Source organism: Leptodactylus fuscus, chromosome 10, assembly GCF_031893055.1.
Source record: "Leptodactylus fuscus isolate aLepFus1 chromosome 10, aLepFus1.hap2, whole genome shotgun sequence".
Taxonomy (NCBI): Eukaryota; Metazoa; Chordata; class Amphibia; order Anura; family Leptodactylidae; genus Leptodactylus; species Leptodactylus fuscus.
Window position 1 is genome coordinate 72,259,013 of NC_134274.1, and position 14,536 is coordinate 72,273,548.

Below are 14,536 nucleotides of genomic sequence, written 5' to 3' on the forward strand. Positions count from 1 at the left end.
GAGTAGAGCATTACAGAGGGCTCAGGAAACGGAGAAGGAGGAACAGAGAATGGCGCATGAAAAGGAAAGAATGGCGCATGAAATGCGAATGGCTGAGATAACTACGCGGAATTATAATCAAACGTCGACCCCCAGCCCAACAGTGAGAGAACCACCATATGTCTCCCATAAACACTTCAAGACCTTTGATGAAGCGGCTGGGGATGTTGATGGATATTTTCAGGACTTCGAACACCAGTGCCACCTGATGGAAGTCCCAGAGAAGGATTGGGTCCGGTATCTGGTGGGGCACCTACGAGATGGGGCTGCGGAAGCTCTCAGAGCCATGGACCCTAGTGATCAGCGGGACTATGAGGCCATTAAAAGAGCGGTGCAGAAGTATTATGCAGTCACTCCAGAGACCTACCGAGTTCAGTTCCGCTCTTTGTCTTACAATGGGGGAAGCTCCTTCCACATGTTCACCCACAAGTTGAAGCAAGCATGCAAGCGCTGGCTAGAAGGAGAGGAGGCTGTCACAGTCGATAAGATCCTCCAAGTCATACTTAAGGAACAGTTCTTTTCCCAGTGCCCCGCTGAGATCCGTGAGTGGGTGCTGGAACGGAACCCAGCCACAGTTGAGCAAGCTGCTTCCCTTGCAGATGAGGGCCTGACCATCAAGCCGCAGTGGAAGAGGTTGTTTGCAGAGGAGCAGAAAACTACCACAGTCCGCCAGACACCCTTCATCCAGCCACCCACCTTTCGTGCCCGGCCTCAGGATTACAATTCCCCCTCTACCCCTGCCCCAGCCCATCGGCCTCCAGGTATGAACAACCCTGTCCCTAGACAACGACCTACTGGAAGAATGCTAGAGCGCAGATGTTTTGGGTGCGGGCGGCCTGGACATTTGCAAGCTAGTTGCCCTGTTAACATGGGGGCACGGGCCACCGTGGCATCCCGGCCTATTCACTACCTGGGAACCACCCCTAGGACAGAAAGTTTGGCCCCATTTCCAGATGACTCCATGAATGACCCATCTGTTCCACCTCCAGGGGTCTATGGGATTCAGCCTTCCGCCACACATCCCGCAAACCTTCAGCGGAAGCACTTGCAGGAGGTCCTACTGGATGGCCGAACAGTTGTTGGATTCCGGGACTCGGGAGCTTTCCTAACGGTAGCGGACCCCCGAGTTGTTCGACCCGAGGCCCTAGAGGAGGGCCCTGGCCTTTCTATCGAGTTGGCAGGAGGTACTCGGAAACGTATTCCTAAAGCTACCGTGGAACTCGACTATGGTTATGGACCAAAACGATGCACAATTGGTGTGATGAGCGGGCTGCCGGCCGATGTTCTGTTAGGCAACGATGTTGGAAATCTACAGTGCCACTTTGTGGGAGCAGTGACCCGAAGCCAAGCTCAGAGAGACGCCAACATGGATCCACCGGATTTTCTGCCAGATGCCAGCCCTTCAACCCTACAACTTTACCATTCAGTACCGCCGAGGGAACCAACACCAGAACGCAGATGGGTTATCCCGGCAGGAGGACATATGAGCTATAGAGACTGATGTGCATTCCCCAATTTACCTGTGTAGGCCAATTGTGTCATGCACATGTTTTGAGAGGGGGAGGGGTTGTCACGGGATGGTTAGAGTCTATACTATAGGCAATGTGTAATATATATTTCATGTGGAATGTATTCTCTAACCTGTTATATACATCAATGTGTAGTTGGCTGATTAGGGTCTAGTGTGTTAGCACATTGTATGCAAATACCTCTAACTAGTGAGGACCAGTGAGGACAATGGGTGGAGATAATCTGATCGGTGTCTCCAAGAAGATGTTGGATGGTGCATTGTCCACAGGAGACAGGGAGTCTGCTCTCCTTGGTATAGGTGAGGGGGGAAGGATCTGTGACTCAGCCCTTCCCACCCACAGATATAGGTGTAACAGTCTTAGTATATAGTTGTAGCTAGCAGTTAGTATGTGTTAGCCGGCCTGTGCACAGCTCTGTAGAGAGCCAGGATTTAGTTACAGGACCAAGGAGCCAAAGCTATCATTGGATTGTGACTTCTGTGGACTTATTGTTGTTACGGTTGATGTGACCGCCGCCGGCTACTAACTTTGTGGATTACAATAAATTGCTGTTGTCTCCCGACCTCTTGCGTCCGTGTTGATTCAAGATATCCTCCGGAGGAAGGACGTATACCTTTGCTCCGTGACAACTGGTTGGCAGCGGTGGGATCAACAGCGGACAGCGAGATGGACTACAGCAGCTCAGCGATTAATGGAGCCACAACCTCAGAATACAGGAACTGGACTATGGCAAGTCTACAAGTAAGGGCCCGGGAACTAAACCTGAGTTACCAGGGAAGAACGAAAGATCAACTGATCGAGGCACTGGAGGAGATGACCCTGCAAAGCGACCATGAGGAGGGCTGCCCCAGGAGACAGTAGAGATACGGGAGTGGCAGGTACAGACCCAAAAGAGCAGATGGGTTGTTTTGTATGAGGAGGAATTGGCAGTGCTGGGGCTAGGAGCAACTGCAGAGCAAAGGAGTAGAGCATTACAGAGGGCTCAGGAAACGGAGAAGGAGGAACAGAGAATGGCGCATGAAAAGGAAAGAATGGCGCATGAAATGCGAATGGCTGAGATAACTACGCGGAATTATAATCAAACGTCGACCCCCAGCCCAACAGTGAGAGAACCACCATATGTCTCCCATAAACACTTCAAGACCTTTGATGAAGCGGCTGGGGATGTTGATGGATATTTTCAGGACTTCGAACACCAGTGCCACCTGATGGAAGTCCCAGAGAAGGATTGGGTCCGGTATCTGGTGGGGCACCTACGAGATGGGGCTGCGGAAGCTCTCAGAGCCATGGACCCTAGTGATCAGCGGGACTATGAGGCCATTAAAAGAGCGGTGCAGAAGTATTATGCAGTCACTCCAGAGACCTACCGAGTTCAGTTCCGCTCTTTGTCTTACAATGGGGGAAGCTCCTTCCACATGTTCGCCCACAAGTTGAAGCAAGCATGCAAGCGCTGGCTAGAAGGAGAGGAGGCTGTCACAGTCGATAAGATCCTCCAAGTCATACTTAAGGAACAGTTCTTTTCCCAGTGCCCCGCTGAGATCCGTGAGTGGGTGCTGGAACGGAACCCAGCACAGTTGAGCAAGCTGCTTCCCTTGCAGATGAGGGCCTGACCATCAAGCCGCAGTGGAAGAGGTTGTTTGCAGAGGAGCAGAAAACTACCACAGTCCGCCAGACACCCTTCATCCAGCCACCCACCTTTCGTGCCCGGCCTCAGGATTACAATTCCCCCTCTACCCCTGCCCCAGCCCATCGGCCTCCAGGTATGAACAACCCTGTCCCTAGACAACGACCTACTGGAAGAATGCTAGAGCGCAGATGTTTTGGGTGCGGGCGGCCTGGACATTTGCAAGCTAGTTGCCCTGTTAACATGGGGGCACGGGCCACCGTGGCATCCCGGCCTATTCACTACCTGGGAACCACCCCTAGGACAGAAAGTTTGGCCCCATTTCCAGATGACTCCATGAATGACCCATCTGTTCCACCTCCAGGGGTCTATGGGATTCAGCCTTCCGCCACACATCCCGCAAACCTTCAGCGGAAGCACTTGCAGGAGGTCCTACTGGATGGCCGAACAGTTGTTGGATTCCGGGACTCGGGAGCTTTCCTAACGGTAGCGGACCCCCGAGTTGTTCGACCCGAGGCCCTAGAGGAGGGCCCTGGCCTTTCTATCGAGTTGGCAGGAGGTACTCGGAAACGTATTCCTAAAGCTACCGTGGAACTCGACTATGGTTATGGACCAAAACGATGCACAATTGGTGTGATGAGCGGGCTGCCGGCCGATGTTCTGTTAGGCAATGATGTTGGAAATCTACAGTGCCACTTTGTGGGAGCAGTGACCCGAAGCCAAGCTCAGAGAGACGCCAACATGGATCCACCGGATTTTCTGCCAGATGCCAGCCCTTCAACCCTACAACTTTACCATTCAGTACCGCCGAGGGAACCAACACCAGAACGCAGATGGGTTATCCCGGCAGGAGGACATATGAGCTATAGAGACTGATGTGCATTCCCCAATTTACCTGTGTAGGCCAATTGTGTCATGCACATGTTTTGAGAGGGGGAGGGGTTGTCACGGGATGGTTAGAGTCTATACTATAGGCAATGTGTAATATATATTTCATGTGGAATGTATTCTCTAACCTGTTATATACATCAATGTGTAGTTGGCTGATTAGGGTCTAGTGTGTTAGCACATTGTATGCAAATACCTCTAACTAGTGAGGACCAGTGAGGACAATGGGTGGAGATAATCTGATCGGTGTCTCCAAGAAGATGTTGGATGGTGCATTGTCCACAGGAGACAGGGAGTCTGCTCTCCTTGGTATAGGTGAGGGGGGAAGGATCTGTGACTCAGCCCTTCCCACCCACAGATATAGGTGTAACAGTCTTAGTATATAGTTGTAGCTAGCAGTTAGTATGTGTTAGCCGGCCTGTGCACAGCTCTGTAGAGAGCCAGGATTTAGTTACAGGACCAAGGAGCCAAAGCTATCATTGGATTGTGACTTCTGTGGACTTATTGTTGTTACGGTTGATGTGACCGCCGCCGGCTACTAACTTTGTGGATTACAATAAATTGCTGTTGTCTCCCGACCTCTTGCGTCCGTGTTGATTCAAGATATCCTCCGGAGGAAGGACGTATACCTTTGCTCCGTGACATCACTATTACCCAGATGTCCCCAACCTCCACTTTTGACAATGTGTCAGGTTCATTTGTTAAAATTAGGTCTAAAAGTGCCTCGCCTATTATTGGTCCCTGCACTAGTTGCATACCTCCCACCTTTTGAAGAAAGAGGGACAAAATGTACGGTGCGCATAGTGCGCCGCGGCAAATTTAGCCCCGACGACTTTTGTGTTGACTCCGCCCACTCATTAATTCTTCATGTGCCCGCACACAGTATAATCCTCCTACAGTCACCCGTAAATTATATGTCCCCCCTCTATCTCTCGCTCAGTTTCATATACACCCTTCATCTGCCCCCAGTTTCATGTCCCCCCTCCATCTCTGCCCCCATTTTCATGTCCCCTCCATCTCTGCCCCCAGTTTCATGTCCCCATCGCTGCCCTCAGTTTCCTGTCCCCCCATCTCTGCCTCCAGTTTCTTGTCCCCCCCATCTCTGCCCCCAGATTCATGTCCCCTCCATCTCTGCCCCCAGATTCACGTCCCCTCGATCTCTGCCCCCAGATTCACGTCCCCTCCATCTCTGCCCCCAGATTCACGTCCCCTCCATCTCTGCCCCCAGATTCACGTCCCCCCATCTCTGCCCCCAGATTCATGTCCCCTCCATCTCTGCCCCCAGATTCATGTCCCCTCCATCTCTGCCGCCAGATTCATGTCCCCTCCATCTCTGCCCCCAGAGTCATGTCTCCACATCTCTGCCCTCAGATTCATGTCCCCCATCTCTGCCCTCAGATTCATGTCTCCACATCTCTGCCCCCAGATTCATGTCTCCACATCTCTGCCCCCAGATTCATGTCTCCACATCTCTGCCCCCAGATTCATGTCTCCACATCTCTGCCCCCAGATTCATGTCTCCACATCTCTGCCCTCAGATTCATGTCCCTCCATCTCTGCCCCCGGTGTCATGCCGTCCTCTCCTTCATCTGCCCCCAGTTTCACGTTCCACCTTAGTGTACACATTACACTTACCTTCTCCTTCGCTCCCTCGCCGCTCTCTGCGCACCTCTCTCTCACTGACACAGTTGTAGACGCGATGTGACTTCATCACATCGCGTCTACACAGCCAGTAGGCGGGAATGCAGCGGCGAAGCAAGGAGCTGACCTGTGACAGCTCCTTGCTTTAGCCGCGTATGTGTTCAATTCGGAGCTGCGTCCTCTGGACCCTCCCCCCAGTACTTAGTTTAAACACTCCTCCAACCGTCTAGCCATCTTCTCCCCCAGCACAGCTGCACCCTCCCCATTGAGATGCAGCCCATCCCTAGCATAGAACCTGTAGCCCACAGCAAAGTCGGCCCAGTTCTCCAGGAACCCAAACCCCTCCTTCCTACACCAACTCTTGAGCCACTTGTTTACCTCACTAATCTCCTGCTGCCTTTCCTGTGTGGCTCGTGGAACAGGCAGTATTTCTGAGAATACTACCCTGGAGGTCCTTGCCTTCAACTTTCTCCCTAAATCCCTGAAATCATTTTTAAGGACCTTCCACCTACCGCTAACTTTGTCATTTGGGCCAACGTGCACCATGACCGCTGGATCCACACCAGCCCCACCCAGTAATCTGTCAACCCGATCCGCGATTTGTCGAACTCGAGCGCCAGGAAGGCAACACACTGTACGACGATCCCGGTCATTGTGACAGATTGCCCTATCTGTTCCCCTAATAATTGAATCTCCCACTACCAGCACCTGTCTAGTCTTCTCTGCGCTCCTATCCCCCTTCTTACTGGAGCAGACATTCCCCTGGCTTTCCGAGGAAGTGTCAGGCTGCAGCGGTGTTATCCCTGTGCTAACGTCCCCCTCATTTGCCAATTTAGCAAACTTGTTGGGGTGTGCCAGTTCAGGACTAAGCACCCTGGCACTCTACCCTCTACCCCGCTGCTTCCTGTCACCCAGCTAGCTGCCTCAAGTTCCTGCACCTCTATGCTACCATCCCCCTCTGCACTTTCCCCAACGAGCAGCTGCTCTGTGAGCAACAAACTCCTTTCCAAGTTATCAATGGATCGCAGTGTTACAATTTGCCCATTTAGATCCATGATCTGGGCTTAAAATTTGTGCAATGTGCTTGCATCTTTCACAACAGTATGCCCCCTCAAGCGGCTGCTCAAGCAGAGCATACATGTTGCAAGATGCACACTGGACAGCATTGGTAAGTATGGAGCTCATCTTACCTGATGAAGAATATTACAGCAAAACCAACAAATGCAAATAAAGAGTGAAAGGGTTTTCCTTGTAAAGTCCCTGAATCTAAAGTCACTTAATCTAAGTCACACTTAGACCAAACCACACTCGCAAGCTCACACACTCGCTTAACGGGATTCTACCATTAAAAACTTTTTTTCTGTGGCTAAGACATCGGAATAGCCTTTAGAAAGGCTATTCGTCTCTTACCTTTAGACGTGATCTCCGCCGTGACGTTCCTTAGAAATACCTGTTTTTACCGGTATGTAAATTAGTTCTCTCGCAGCGATGGGGGCGGGCCCAAGCGCTGAAAATGCGATGAGGGCGTCCCCACTGTTGCTCGAGAACAGGATCCTGCGACGCCTCTATCTTCTGCTGGATCCTCCCCTTCTTTCCTCGTCACCTTCAACGCCTGGGCAGTTGGCTCTGCCAGTGAGACACTAGTAGAGCTGACTGCGCATGCGCGCAATTGCGGCCTCGGAGCTATGGCCGGCATGCGCAGTCAAAGTGTACACAATTTATATATACTGCAAACATCAACTACAAGAGCTCGTACTCTGAAAAACATTGACACAGAAGACAAGCAAGATTTTGTTGTTATTCACTAATATGCTAAAAATCTAGTCTAGTCTAGCAAACTGTGACTGTGACACCAAAATCTAACTTTTTGAGATTGCACAGCATATTGTATATAAAAACACAACTTAATATTTCATATACACAACCACCTTCATGTCACTTTGCAGCACTAGAGGCTCTCCCTCCCATCCTCTGGGAGCCTCTGCCTCTGCATGGGGAAAAATGGATATCCCTCCTCAGGGAGTACAGTGTCCCCCTCCTGGGCCTCCAGTGTCCCATCAAGTGGCCTTTCCAGATGTTACTGATGCTGATATAGGAGCTACTCCATCCTTGTCTCCATATGCTATACATTCTCCCTGCCTGTCTCCCTCTACGCCTCTGCCTGGCTTACATAGTGAGAATGTCCCTCCTGAACCCTTGGCCTCAGTCCCATGGCATCAATTGCTTGCTCATTTACCCTCCAGGGAGGACTTCCATGCTCTTGTTTCAGGCAGAAATACGTGCTGAAGTTTCTACGTTACGGCACGATCTTCAAGGGATTGCTAATAGGTTTGAGACCCTTGAGACTGACCATGATCAGACCCGCTCTTCGGTTTCTCAGTTGCAGGATTTTGCTTCCTCTCAGTGCCAAGTAATCCAGGACATGCACCTGGAAGATCTGGATACAGGAGGAGACGCAATAATATCTGAATTAAAGGCCTACCTGAGGCCACCCAGGCTGAGGATCTACATGCTACTCTGGAGGGGATATTTAATGCTATCCTGGAGGAACCTCCAACTCATAAAATCAAGCTTGATAGGGCGCATCGTACTTTGCGCTCTGCGCCCCGGGTAAAGTGCTATTGGTCCCGGTACCGTAGCGCTTTACAGTCAGAAGGGCGTTTCTGACACTTAGCCAGGGACGCCCTTCTGCCCAGCAGTGCCTATCACGCTGTACTGTGGAGCGGGGAGGAACGCCCCCACAGTACAGCGCTGCTGGGCAGAAGGGCGTCCCTGGCTAAGTGTCAGAAACACCCTTCTGACTGTAAAGCACTACGGTACCGGGACCGTTAGCGCTTTACCCGGAGCACAGATCGTGAAATCAGACAGTGCGCTGTGGGACATAGTGGGGGACAGGTAAGTAACAGTAGTTTTTTATGTTTTTATTCCCCCGGGTCTCCGATTATTATACTCTGGGGTCTGAAAAGACCCCAGAGTATAATAATTGTTTATTGGTGTCCACAGTGGGACATAGTACTGTGTGCAGGGGCCACTATGGGGGATAATACTGTGTGGAGGGGCCACTATTGGGGATAATACTGTGTGTAGGGGCCACTATGGGGCATAATACTGTGTGCAGGGGCCACTATAGGGGATAATACTGATGCAGGGGCCACTATGGGACATAATACTGTGTGGAGAGGCCACTATTGGGGATAATACTGTGTGTAGGGGCCACTATGGGGCATAATACTGTGTGCAGGGGCCACTATAGGGGATAATACTGATGCAGGGGCCACTATGGGACATAATACTGTGTGGAGGGGCCACTATTGGGGATAATACTGTGTGTAGGGGCCACTATGGGGGATAATACTTTTTGCAGGGGCCACTATGGGGCATAATACTGTGTGCAGGAGCCACTAAGCGACATAATACTGTGTGCAGGGGCCACTATGGGGGATAATATTGTGTGCAGGGGCCGCTATGGGACATAATACTGTATGGAGGGGCCACTATTGGGGACAATACTGTGTGCAGGGGCCACTATGGGGGATAATACTGCGTTAAGGGGCCACTATGGGGCATAACAGAATACGCAGAAATGCGTAGGAGGGGTCATTCGAGGTCTTCGGCGTCGGTATCAGTCGGTGGGGGGGGGGGATATCAAAAGTTCGCCACGGGGCCCCGTCATTCCTATTTACGCCACTGCCCCTGCACACAGTATTATGTCCCATAATGAACACCCATGAACAATTATTATACTCTGGGGTCTTTTCAGATCCCAGAATATAATTATCGGAGACCCAGAGGTGGATACAAACATAAAAAACACTGTTACTTACCTATCTCCAGCTTCGCTGCAGTCCTCGGTGGTGTTGGCCATCTTTAATGGCGTACGGACGTGACATGACCCGGGACACAGGTCCCGGTCAAGTGACGTCAGACAACTAGGCTCAATGCCTGTACGGAGCGTGGAGAGGTAAGTAACACTGTTTGTTATGTTCACTTACCTCTCCCGGGTCTCCGATCATTATGACCAGGGGTCTGAAAAGACCCCAGAGTATAATAGTGTTTTTGTGTGGCCCATGGGTCTCCTGAAGGTTACCGCTTTTTAATGCGTATAGGTTTCTGTTTAGGGGGTCCCAAGCAGACACCCCGAATGGAAACGTGAATGCAGATGTGAACTGGGCCTAAGCATCACATTATAAAATACAATTATAGCATACCTCCCAACCGTCCCGATTTCCGCGGGACAGTCCCGATTTGGGTGACATGTTCCGCGGTCCCGGTTGGAGGGAGGTATGTCCCACATATGCGGCTGAAGCAAGGAGCTGACACAGGTCAGCTCCTCGCTTCGCCGCTGCCCGCCTCTCTCCCTGACACATGCGGCTGAAGCTGCTCGCGTGCTCGCTTCGCCGCTGCGTCTCTCTCTCGCTGACACATGCGGCTGAAGCGAGGAGCTGACCTGTGTCAGCTCCTCGCTTCGCTGCTGCCGCCGGCTCCTGGACTTGTAGACGCGATGTACAAGCCAGGAGCCGGCGGCAGCGGCGAAGCGAGGAGCTGACACAGGTCAGCTCCTCGCTTCAGCCGCATGTGTCAGTGAGAGAGAGACACAGCGGCGAAGCGAGCACGCGAGCAGCTTCAGCCGCATGTGTCAGGGAGAGAGGCGGGCAGCGGCGAAGCGAGGAGCTGACCTGTGTCAGCTCCTTCCTTCAGCCGCATGTGTCAGCGAGAGAGGCGGGCAGAGAGCGGCGAGGGAGCGGAGGAGAAGGTAAGTTTAATGTGGAGGTGGAACGTGAATCTGGGGGCAGATGAAGGAGAGGACGGCATGACACTGGGGGCAGAGATGGAGAGGACGGCATGACACTGGGGGCAGAGATGGGGGACATGAATCTGGGGGCAGAGATGGAGGGACATGAATCTGGGGGCAGAGATGTGGGGACATGAATCTGGGGGCAGATATGGAGGGACATGAATCTGGGGGCAGAGATGGAGTGGACATGAAACTGGGGGCAGAGATGTGGGGACATGAATCTGGGGGCAGAGATGTGGGGACATGAATCTGGGGGCAGAGATTGGGGACATGAATCTGGGGGCAGAGATGGAGGGACAGGAATCTGGGGGCAGAGATGTGGGACATGAATCTGGGGGCAGAGATGGAGGGACATGAATCTGGGGGCAGAGATGGAGTGGACATGAAACTGGGGGCAGAGATGGAGGGACATGAATCTGGGGGCAGAGATGGAGTGGACATGAAACTGGGGGCAGAGATGTGGGGACATGAATCTGGGGGCAGAGATGGAGGGACATGAATCTGGGGGCAGAGATTGGGGGACAGGAATCTGGGGGCAGAGATGGAGGAACAGGAATCTGGGGGCAGAGGTGGGACATGAATCTGGGGGCAGAGATGTGGGGACATGAATCTGGGGGCAGAGATGGAGTGGACATGAAACTGGGGGCAGAGATGTGGGGACATGAATCTGGGGGCAGAGATGGAGGGACATGAAACTGGGGGCAGAGATGGAGGGACATGAATCTGGGGGCAGAGATGGAGGGACATGAATCTGGGGGCAGAGATGGAGTGGACATGAAACTGGGGGCAGAGATGGAGGGACATGAATCTGGGGGCAGAGATGGAGGGACATGAATCTGGGGGCAGAGATGGAGTGGACATGAATCTGGGGGCAGAGATGGGGGACATGAATCTGGGGGCAGAGATGGGGGACATGAATCTGGGGGCAGAGATGTTGGGACATGAATCTGGGGGCAGAGATGGGGGACATGAATCTGGGGGCAGAGATGGGGGACATGAATCTGGGGGCAGAGATGGAGTGGACATGAAACTGGGGGCAGAGATGGAGGGACATGAATCTGGGGGCAGAGATGGGGGACATGAATCTGGGGGCAGAGATGTGGGACATGAATCTGGGGGCAGAGATGTGGGGACATGAATCTGGGGGCAGAGATGGAGAGGACATGAAACTGGGGGCAGATGAAGGGTGTATATGAAACTGGGGGAGAGATAGAGGGGGGACATATAATTTACGGGTGACTGTAGGAGGATTATACTGTGTGCGGGCACATGAAAAATTAACGAGTGGGTGGAGTAAAACCAAAAGTGGGCGGGGCTAAATTTGCCGCGGAGCGCTACGCGCGCCGCACATTTTGTCCCTCTTTCAGTTCTTCAAAAGTTGGGAGGTATGTTATAGTATGTATAATGGTAGACATGTATAGAAGCAAATACAGACAGATAGATAGATAGATATTGATATGCTATATACCTACACATATATTCACACACATACATTCATATACAACATAAACACACACCTATCTACACACATACAGGACTCACACAGTATATAAAACACAAACACATATACACATCTATACATATTTTACCCAAAAATATAGTTACATTTGGCAGAATGGCTGGGTGCCCAGAACATGGAGGAAACTTCTGTGCAGCTCTGGCTGGCAGTGAAGAGAGCAACATCGACTTCTCCTCTCACACTCCTATGCTGAAGGGGGGAGGGGCGGCACAGGAAGCTGCTCAGTGCAGGGAAATTTTACAAGCAGCGATTGGCAGCCCCTGCATCTGAAGAAGATTTCTCTGCTGCCGATCTTGTCCTTATGGTAGGAAAAGAATGGGGCCCCAGTTTGCCCCCCCCCCCCTTTCCTAACGCCGGCCCTGGGGCCCGTTACCGGCTGGAGTAACTCCAACCGGTAACTGTCTATTAAGGGAAAAAAACCTGCAGGGGTAGCAGCTCTCGCCGGGCCCCTAATGTCCCGGGCCCTGTGGCAGCCGCTACCCCTGCTACCCTGGTAGTTACGCCACTGCCCACACAGCAAGAAAGTCATGTGCATTACATTGTTAGCGATTGTAGAGATGTACATTATGTAGTATACTGTATCGTTCCAAAGATTCCAATATGGGCACAGCCATACCTGATGATAGATCAGACAGTCACCCCTGCGTACAGTACTGCAATGACTAGGTTAGAAAAAGAGCTGTAAAATAAGATACCATAGAAACTATTTTATTTCACACACGCCATCAATATAACAAATATCAATCAGACATACAACTGAAGAATACGAACTTAAAATAGAAAAAGATATTTAGAAATAGTCTTACGAATAAGTAGTAATTGAACAAGTCCATTTTGACCCATAGTAATTATGTAAATGCCCGACCTTTAGGGCTAAAAGGATATTTACTATGGCATAACCACAGAAGTGGAGAAGTGGAAGGAGGTGAGCAAATGTGTTCAGATGTTTTTTGTGAATAAAGAAAACCATGCACCTGTGTGGTGCGGCCACACACCGAGGGGTTAAGCGCATCAAATATTCACTGCGCTTAACCCCTTGGTGTTCGGCCGCTTACACGCATTCCTATGGGAGCGAGGTATTCGATCGAATACTATTCGCTCACTTCTAATATCTAACACTGGATAAACCGTTAACATCTTAGGGGGCATTCACACTACGTATACTGAAGCTTATTCTGAACGTAAAACACGTTCAGAATAAGCAGCGTATAAAGCAGCTCCATTCATTTCTATGGGAGCCGGCATACGAGCGCTCCCCATAGAAATGAATGGGCTGCTTCTTTCACTACGAGCATTCCCATTGAAGTGAATGAGCAGAGCTTGCCGTATACGCAGGCACTTCCCATTCACTTCAATGGGAATGCTCGTAGTGAAAGAAGCAGCCCATTCATTTCTATGGGGAGCGCTCGTATGCCGGCTCCCATAGAAATGAATGGAGCTGCTTTATACGCTGCTTATTCTGAACGTGTTTTACGTTCAGAATAAGCTTCAGTATATGTAGTGTGAATGCCCCCTTTAAGTGGAAAAACCTCCCTTAGGCTGAAGCCCCAGCTTCTTTTGTTGCAGATTTTGTTGCGTTGTTTTTTTGAGCCAAAGCCAGGAGTGGATTGAGCAGAAGGGAGAATTATAAGAACTTCCTAGATATTCTCCATTCCCTCTGTAGCCATTTTTGGCTTAAAAAACCACAACAAAAAAGCTGCGTTTCCACAGCGTGGGACCTTCGCTTTAAAGAAGAATCGCCTTTATTCACCACAACCCATGAAGCACAATTGGGCACCACCACTTATGGTTTCCTTGCTCTTCTTCTGCTATCCAAGTGATCTAAAAGCAAATAATTTCAGGTAAACTGACATTTGGGTAACAGTTTTCCCTATCTTCAGGAAATGGTTATGTAATAAATTTTGGAGGTGTATACTGCAACTCAAGAGACTTCCATAAATGATAAATACCAAGCTCATCTGAAGCTTTTTCTACAGCGCCTTACCAGCAATATTATCCCCCGTCATGGGCCTAAACACTGGTTAAAGGGTGTCTGATGCAAATGACCCTAACCTAGCTATCTGCAGGGCTGGGTTGACATGCTGGTGAGAAGCAGTGTTTTCCACTTGTGAATCTGCACCTTTATTGGCATTTTTTTCAATATACAAATTAAACACCTTGGAGAAATGAGAGTATTGCCATTGGTCTGAAAAAAAAAAATAAGCCTGCCACCACTGACCTCCTCTAATTTATAGGACCAGTATACATAATCTCAACTGGCCCACAGTCCATATTCTTGTACCAAGCAAGAATCCCAGCAGTATGTCCTCATTGCTACAAAGCGTTTATTTGCCTACTGATAAAAACGTTGTCATTATATTAATGCTGGTAAATCAGCAATTGCTCCAGTTGGAGAAAGGTCTGAGCAGCAGAAGAGACCCAAACTGCTCCCGGTTAGGGTTGAGGGATCGGAAAAGATCGGATTCCAATCAGCGAGAGAGTAAATTTCACGATCGCAATCG

At 50.7% G+C, this 14,536-nt stretch overlaps 1 protein-coding gene across 1 annotated transcript in view; it reads left to right on the forward strand.

Annotated features, from left to right (window-relative positions):
• The window catches only part of LOC142182927 (gastrula zinc finger protein XlCGF66.1-like), a 121,870-nt gene that overhangs the window by 25,090 nt on the left and 82,244 nt on the right, over positions 1 to 14,536 (forward strand). The window lies entirely within an intron of this gene.